Raw genomic sequence first — 8805 nt, forward strand, 5'->3', positions numbered from 1 at the left:
AGGTGAGGAAACTGCGACTCGCAGGGATCATGGGGCTTGCCGAAGATCCATAGCCGATTATAGCAAAGGAGCACCTCCCACCCTGCCCAGGGCCTCAGCCTCAGCCCTCAGTGCCCATCCCACTCCCCAGGGGACTATGATCTGAGCAGTGCCCTGGCCACCCCCTGCTGCTCCCGGAAGTGCCCTGTGTCTGCACCTTGATCTCCACACCCACGATGCCAGGAAACCCCAGCAGGGCGGCCGAGCTGCTGGGTATTTATAGCGGACATGCAGAAAGCTGCCACCCCCATCTGTTTACCCAACAACGCTCTTCTAGCTGGACACGTTCAGCCCCGCCGGCCACAGACAGACCCTCACCGCCGCCTCATCTATTTTTTCCTCCCCACTTAATTTTGCATCATCCCAGTTTCCAAAATAAACTTCCCCAAACCAGCCGGACTCATTCTGGCCCAGAATCCTTAATGGAGAGCCCCCTTCAGCCCCAGCCCCCACATCAGCCCATAGGGCAGAGCCACCAAACCCAACCCGGCCCCTCGGCTGCCTTTGGCCTTGATTTAGAAGCAGCTGCTCCTGCCCCGGCGGGTTTCTGACACTCCAGTGCCGGGGTGTCTGCATTTGTGGGGATGCCGGCTGGGCATCTGTGTGTGTGGTTCCTGGCTGGAGGCCAAGGATGCTGCCCCTGTACCCCCAACTGTCCCCTCACACACACACACACACACACACACACGGACACACACATACACACATGCACATGCAGCCACACGCACACACTCACATGTGCACACAGTGTCCCACAAGCTTCAGTCTCCTCCAGGGCTTCCCTCACATGTTGGGTGGCCCCTCTCTGCTCTTTCCCTGACCCCTGCTGACGTCTTCATCATAGGACCACACCCTCCTCCGTCTCTGCCCACCCACCACTCTGAACTTTTCATTCCTCAGACACCTCATGCCATCTCACCTCCAGACCTTAGCACATGCTATTCCCTTAGCCTAGAATACTTTTCCTCTCACCATTTGCTGAGCTAGCCTTACTAACTCCTCAGGCCTGAACTTAGATATCACCTCGGCCAGGAGGTCTCCCCTGACCAACGTAGGGGAGTACATCCAGGAAAGCCAGCTCTCTCATCCCCAGGAGGAAATGCTCCCTCACCTCAGGATCTGAGAGAGTCATTTAGTCCATCCCCCTGTGGCAGAAACCAGGGACATTCCAGAATTCTCAATCATTCCAGAATTACACTTCTAACTTTATGAAACTCCTTGAACTATGGATTTTTCAGGCAAACAATTCAAAAGACAATTTATTTCTTCTGATTTCTTTTTTTTTGCCAAGTATGAGGATAGGAAAAAACTAATGTTTGTCAGGTGTATCTATTCCCATTTAAAAAGAAGATACTCATCAGCCCATTTTCTGGATGAAGAAACTGAGCCTTAGAGAATTGCACTTCCTTTATTCAGCAGTTATCTATTGAGCCCTCACTATGTGCCAGGTACACGGTGGCACTAGGGACACAGCAGTGAGCAAGGCAGGCATGGTCCTTACCCTCCTGGAGATCATAATCCACTGGGACAGGCATATGACACAAAGAATTTTACGTATAACTATTTAATAACCATTTTGATTAGGTTGATAGTGCTTTAAGGAAAAATTCAGGGGGCTGAGAGAAAATATGTAACTAGGAGACCAAGAAACTTTCTTGGACATGACATGTAAGTCAAGACCTGAAAGGAATTAGCCCAGTAAAAGATGAGTTGAGGAGCATTCCAGCAGGGGAAACAGCACATGCAAAAGCCTGGAAGGGAGAAGGAATAGATGGTTTGGTGAAAGCCACACAGCCAGCGTGGACAGACCTGGGTCAGAGCCCAAGGCTAGGTGACCCCAGGGCCTTTGCTAATGCCTCCCCAGTATGAGGGCAGATTGCTGCCGAAGGAAAACAGCACTGGGAGCGATCTCCATTACTGCCTCCTTGTCCAGAAAGTTGGATTTCAGATATAAGTGTGACAAAGAAATTAACATCACTCATTCTACTAGAGAATGTTTAAGAAAATTAAGTCCTCCTTAAGACATCTCAGCAATCCATTTCTTTAAGTCTGAATAAAAACAAGTCAAGAAAATAAACATTCAAGAGCTACTTGGCACCACATGCAGTAATCCTTAGCTGTCAGTTACATTCCCTATTCCCATGACCTTAACAGAATCTCTTGTTACTTACCTTGAATAGTTCTTTACAAGTCAGACCTTTTTTCTGAGACTCCAGGATTACAGATGTCCAAGGACTTGTAGGTAATGTGAACTGAGAAACAGTCAAGTTCATACTGCCCACCCCCAAGTTCCTATCAGACCAGTGAGCTGTTTTGGGGTTCCCCAGTGTGCCAGGGACGGGTCTAATGGGGCTTTCCCACCCCTGAAGAGTTTGTTTTCTGGGTTGAATCCTAACAGCAGCTTCAACGCAGGCTCAGATTCAAACTTCTGGCACAAGGCATAGCGCTAACGAGGCTTCCATGTCCCCCAGATGACACTTGGCTTCCCAAAGGAATCAGCATCAATTCTAGCTCAAGTCACTTTCAAGAGTTAAGCAGAAGGCTCAGCCACGAGAAGTGTTTTCATCCCAGCCCTGTTTCTGGAAGGAAAGAGCAAGCTCCCAGCTGACTCAGTGAGGTGGGGTCAGGGCCCAAAGGAGCAGACCAAAGGATGAAGGCGGAGAGAAGTCAGCTTCCAGGATGCGATCCAGATGGCAAGAGCGGACCAGGACAAGAGCCCTGTCAGGGACCAGAACCACGACTTAAGGATGTGTTGGTGGATAAGACCCCAGGTCTGACAGCCAGGGGTGCACAGGGACCCTGTGATGACAGGCAAAGGAGAATGACCTCTGTGCTGATCTGTGAGGAACCCCTCCTTCAGATGGGTGGAGAAGGTAGGCATCACTTCTCCTGAGCAGCAACTGAGGGCATAGCAAAGTTAGAACCACTCTAGGGGGAGATGACTACCACTTCAAGATCAGGATTTAGAGTCCCAGAATCACAGGCTATTTTGGGTTTGTTTTTCTCCTCAGCTCTAGAAGAGACTTGACAGAGGACAGGTTAAGAAATCCCAGGGTTCCAGGCAGAGAAAATGGGCTTGACCTAAAGCAGGAAAGACTACAGAGTTAGACATGAGATAGACATGAGATTCCTGAACATCGTCAGATGAGTTTCCGATGGCAGTTCTCCATCCCTGAGACCGGAATGCAGAAAGACCTGCCCAGACTGGTGAGGCCCAATCAGAGGGGTCCAGCTTTCCTAAGTCTGAGGACCCCTCCTTCAGAGCAAAAGATTCCATAGCAGGTTGTCATCTACGTTGATGGTAAAATAGCAAAAAGAGACCATAAATGTTTTAACGCTTTTCCATGACTTTGCATTACATTCATCACAAAGTTCTCTATGACCATTGAAAAATTAATGGTACAGCCCAGCATCATCTATGAAATCTTCTGGCCTTCCTCCAAAAACAAACAAACAAACAACAACACCAAAAAAAGTTGAGCTGAATCTATTCAGCCTTTAAAGACAGGAAATACAGGGACGGAAGAATACATTAACTGACAGAACTTACAGCCAACTCAGGATGGAGACCCTCTACAGATCCACGAAGGTGATGTCTGCAACAATCAAGTCCATTAAAAAAAAAAAAAAAGCAGGTAGGGGATAGAGGAACATGCTCCAAATTAAGAAAAATTGAGATGTCACCACCAAATGTTCTAAGTGGACCTTGTCTGAGTCCTGATTGGACAAATCATCTGTAAACAGATGACTTTTGAAACTACTGGGGACATTTGATTAGGATGTTAGTGTTAATTTCATTAGAGGAGATGACAGCATGGCAGTCATGTCCATGGGTTTTGGACAGTAGTGTGCCTGTAAATGTTTTAACAACCGGCTCTCTGCGGTGGGGGATGGAGGGCGCCCTGGTTTGTAGCATTTGCCAATTTCCGTGGTGTAAATACTCCCACCACAGCTGATTTCAAGCTACCAACATGACATCACTGAACAAGGAGTTGAGAAGAGACCACACAGTTGGCTCTCAGCAGCCAGAAACCAGCTGGCTTCAACCCTCCACTGGTTTTAGAGATCTACACTGAAATATGTGCAGGAGACACAACAAGATATCTGGAATGTGTTTTGAAATATTGCCCTAAAGAAAAAGAGAAACAAGAACAACAAAAATGAGTAGATGAAGCAGATGGGACAAAATATTGCTAAACTGCTAAATCTGGGTGATGCAGACACAGGGATTTATTACAGTTCGGCTTTCTTCTATTGTGCATATTTGAACTTTTTCATAATAAAGCATTTAAAACTACAATCATCATAGACAGGCAAGAGAGTTTTATTCCAAGACTTCTAGGTGTGCGCACTGATTCCTGGACCCCTACCCTAACTCCACAGGCCCCCAGGGGTCTGAAGATAAAGAATGGGAACCACAGGCATTGACATCACATGCCTAAACCCATTTATCAATCCATCAACAGGTCATAACCAAGGTGTCTCCATGGACCCGGTACTAGGCAGAGGGCCCCCAAAAGAGAAAAGCGACACGGGTCTTGATTGGAAGTCCTGGGTTGTGCTATCTGCTAACAGAGTGATCTTGGGCAAGTTATCCCAACTTTCTGAGCCCCTATTTCCTCTTTGGCAAAATAAAGACATTAATAACTTATGGTGAGAATTAAATTGCAATGTCAGGCACAGCTCCTGACACACAGTAGGATGTTCAGGAAACACTGGCTTCCTTCCTTCCCAGAGGGCTCTGTAGAGGGTTGCAGGGACACGTGTGAGCCATTAAAGATGTGCAGAGATGGCTTTCTTCACACAAGAAAGTGGGTGCCCTATTGCCAAATCTCCCCATTTTTCAAGAGAAGCTGGGGGTCTCGCTTCTTATGTGAAATCTCCCAATCATGAAATGTTGTCAACAAATTCATACATTTAAAAACATTGGGCGGGCCAAGTAAAACACACCTGCAGACCACTGGAGTGTGACTTCTGGTTTAAACCATACAACAAGATGAAGAGCTAACATTCATGGAAGCTGGGCCCTGTGCTTCGAAGGCTTTACACACATTATCACACTGATTCCTCGCAATATCCCTATGACCCCCATTGCACAGGTGATGAAACTGAGGCTCAAATTGGCAAAGTGATCTGGCAGGGTTGGAAACAAATATAGGTCTTCCTGAGAACTCGAAGTTGCACTTTATCCTCTCTCTAGATTCCTAGAAGGGTCTTTAGGGAGCAAATGCCAGGCCCAGAGAGGGGCAGGGAGCTAGCTGCCCAGGGCCACACAAGCACACATGGCTGGCTGAAACTGATCAGGTTTCCGGTGCTCTTTGGGAACGAGGCCCCAGGGTGGACAGCTCTGGAGAAGACAACTGTGCAGATCTGTCCAGCTAATCCTGAGATGGTGCAGACCACAGTGGCAGGAAAGGCACTCTCTACTTTTTATCTCCTTGAACAATGCATATATAGACTTAAGAATGTTCTAGACACCAAGCCTAGGCCCTCAGTTTCTCATCTCAAAACTCTAGGAAGTTGGACTGGAAATCCCAGCCACCAGCTGACCAGATGCTCCATTACCGGGTGCTTCTAAGATCGGGCTGGAAACACAGCCAACCATGTTGCTTTGGACTCAGTCACTGAGAGCTGGCAATAATTTAGACACGCAGTATATGATTCTTTCTGATTAAAAACTTGGCCAGGTTTCCCTTCCTTGGTGAATTTTCATAGTTTTACCAGTAAAGGAGGAGAACTCACTCCAAAAATGGGCCACTCCAAAAGTTAAGGAACTGTTTCCTTCAACCAAGTAACAGAAAACAACTAACACAAGTTCAGATTCCCGTTTGTGTGGGGTGCTCAATGCACTGGGCAGAGAGGAGATTCAGAGGGTGGAGACCCCACCTCAGTCCTGGAGGGTTTATAGTAACTGCCAGGAGAAGCCTAGAAAAACCCCATGGCCGCACCTTCTGGACCCAGACATTAATCTTGACATACGGAAGATTCTTGTCTTTTAAAGAGTGTAGTGGGTGATTCAGCATCCGGAACACCTCTGTCCAAACCTTGGCTGTGCCACTTACTAGCCATGTGACCATAGGCAAGTCATTTTACCCCCTGTGCCTCAGTTTCTCTGTATGTAAAGTGGGAGTAACAATAATAGTGCCAATGTCATAGGGTCATTGATAATATCTTAAAGCACGTTAGAGCAGCACCTGGGTTTCACCACCCGTACGTGGGAATAACAACGGCATCTACTTCCGAGGGCTGTGGCCAGGATTAAATCAGTTAATATAAGCAAAGCATCTGGAACAGCAGCTGGCACATTGAATGTACTAGATACACGTTTGCTGTTATCATATGCAATCACTATGAAAGAGCTATTGATGGCTGAACTTTTTAATTAATTTGTACTTATAACTTCACGACTGAAGTGCTCTTGAAAGCTGGAAGAGCATTTCCTCAAAGAGACTTTCACATTAAGACTTTCCACTGACTCAGACCAAAGGACTCCTCCTCTCCCTTATCACGATCAGGGCGGGCCTTTCTGGCCGGGGACCTCAGCTCCCTCCCTCTCCTCTACTCTCTGCTCCTTCCAGCTCCCAGGACTCACACCCACTGCTTCATGTGCGTCTCCCAGCAGCCCCAGGAGAAGGGGAGTCAGGTAGCATTGTCCACACCTGACGGTACAGACATCGGAGGTCCAGCAGCTCCCCAAATGTCTGGAGCATGTGCTGCGGGACAGGGGCTCAAGCCCAAGTATCAGAGCCACAGGCACCGGCCAGCCTAGGGGCTGGGGATGTGGCTCTGGAGTCTCAGGGCCACCACTTTCCTTGGGCAAATCACTGCTCTAACCCTTATTTCCTCATCTGTAAAATGGAGAAGAGAACAGTACCTACTTCCCAGATTTCTTGTGAGAATTGAATGAATGACAGCATGTAAAGCAGTTAAAACAACGCCTGGCATACGAGGGCTCGGGCTCAATATTTTAGCAAAATGAGACATCCTAATTTGCCTGGCACAGTCCTGCTTTTTGCCTGATACCCCAGTAAATATTCCAGTTAGAGTCCCCAGTCACTCTCAAAGATGTCCTGGTTTGGAAAGAAGCTATGTGGCCACCCTAAAATAATTGCCTGCTGCTGTTTAAATTATTATTATTATTACTATCATTATTTTCCATCATACCACACTGAGACTCTAAGAAGCTAATATATTGGTTCAAAATAGTCAGTAATTCAGTACCACTCTTAGATGAGAGTGGCCCCTGCCCTTGGGACCCCGAACTCTGGTCTTTCTCCAGCTAAGCTCTCCCCACAGGGAGAGGAGACCATGGGGCCAGGGGACATGTCACCTGGAGCCTGTGCCCCCTCTAGACACCACCCCCTTGGTACTCAGGGCCCTGGGATTATCTGCCCATATGGCCCTAAGCCCACTTCCAGGATCCGGGCAGATCTCTTCTGCAGACCCACCCCCTGAGGTTGGGTGACACCACTGATGTGCCCAGCCCTGTGGCCAAGGGGTAGCCAAGGAGCAGCTCTTGGGGGAGGGGGGGATGGCGTGGACCAAGCTTGTGTGTACAGGCTGAGATGTTCACACGTGTGTGCACAAGGCTCCTTAAAGGGCAGGCCAGAGGCAGAGGTGGAAAAGGAGGGGGTCTCCTCTCCCTGTGCCCCCATGCTCTAGTGCGGGGTCTGAGGAGTCTGAAAATTCTACCTTCAGAGCTGGCCTTCCGGGTTGTTATGAAAGTGTGCTTGTCAAAGTAGGAGAATAGAACATATTTTATTTCACATTTTGTTAGCTTGATTTATAACTTGCAAATATTTAGACATATGGTATGTGAGCCTCCATCTGTACTCTAGCTCGGCCCCACAAATCCCTGCCACCTCCTGCCCACTCTCAACACCAAATGTTTACTGAGCCCCTCCTCTGTGCTGAGCCCAGAGGACTCCATGGAGTGAAGAGTACCCTTCTAGCACCCAAATGTGACCATCTACATGGGAGCAAACCTCATGCTCCCGGAACAGTGAAGAGCACAGGGTCGCGGGTGGGAGTGTGAGCCTGCTCTATGGCTCTGTCCCCAACCCTGGTGAGGTGGGGCAGCTCCCTGGCCCTCTCTGGGCCTTGGTTTCCCCATTTACACAAGAGAGCTTTCCAGCCATGGGAGGCTGTATAATGCGGGCTGAGGCAGGGTGAGGAAGAATACAATCAGATCAGGGACCTGGAGGGGGCGTGACCCGGCGATGGGCAAATAGCTCCCACCAGTCACTAAGGTGTGGAACTGATCACTCTGCACCAGCCAGGCACAGGCTGCGGCCCTTTTCTCTTCATTCATTCATTCCACAAACATTGCAGCCACCTACGCTGTGCCAGCTAGGGGCTGATCTGCCGGATCTAGAAGGATAAATAAAGCAAGCACACAGAAAACCAAAACGCAAAGCAAGACTTGGCAAGTGTGCTTGAGACCTTTCTTCATTTCCTTCCAACCTCACAAACCCCAGGTCTTATGTCCAATTCTCGGATGAGAAAAACAGAGGACCAGCAAGATAAGGGACTTGGTCAAGACCCTGTTGCTTAGGTCGCGCCCAGATCTTGTGGCCAGCCAGAAGCGAGGTTTCGGATTCCGGCAGTCTCCGGCCACTGTCCCAAGCTGCCCGAAGCTGGGGAGGCCCCGTCCAGCTCCCGGAAGGCTGGAGGGAGGTGAGCGCCAGGGAGGGGCCGGACCAGAGGACGCGCCGGCTGGGAGGCAGGGAGGGGCTTGGCGCGGGGCGTCCGGGCAGGGGGCACCGA

The 8805-nt window shown here is 49.0% G+C and overlaps 1 long non-coding RNA gene across 1 annotated transcript in view; it reads right to left on the reverse strand.

Moving 5' to 3' along the window:
* Nucleotides 1-8805, reverse strand: part of LOC141579631 (uncharacterized) — a 126027-nt gene that overhangs the window by 101683 nt on the left and 15539 nt on the right. The window lies entirely within an intron of this gene.

The sequence above is a fragment of the Camelus bactrianus genome, chromosome 13, assembly GCF_048773025.1.
Source record: "Camelus bactrianus isolate YW-2024 breed Bactrian camel chromosome 13, ASM4877302v1, whole genome shotgun sequence".
NCBI classification, from domain to species: Eukaryota; Metazoa; Chordata; class Mammalia; order Artiodactyla; family Camelidae; genus Camelus; species Camelus bactrianus.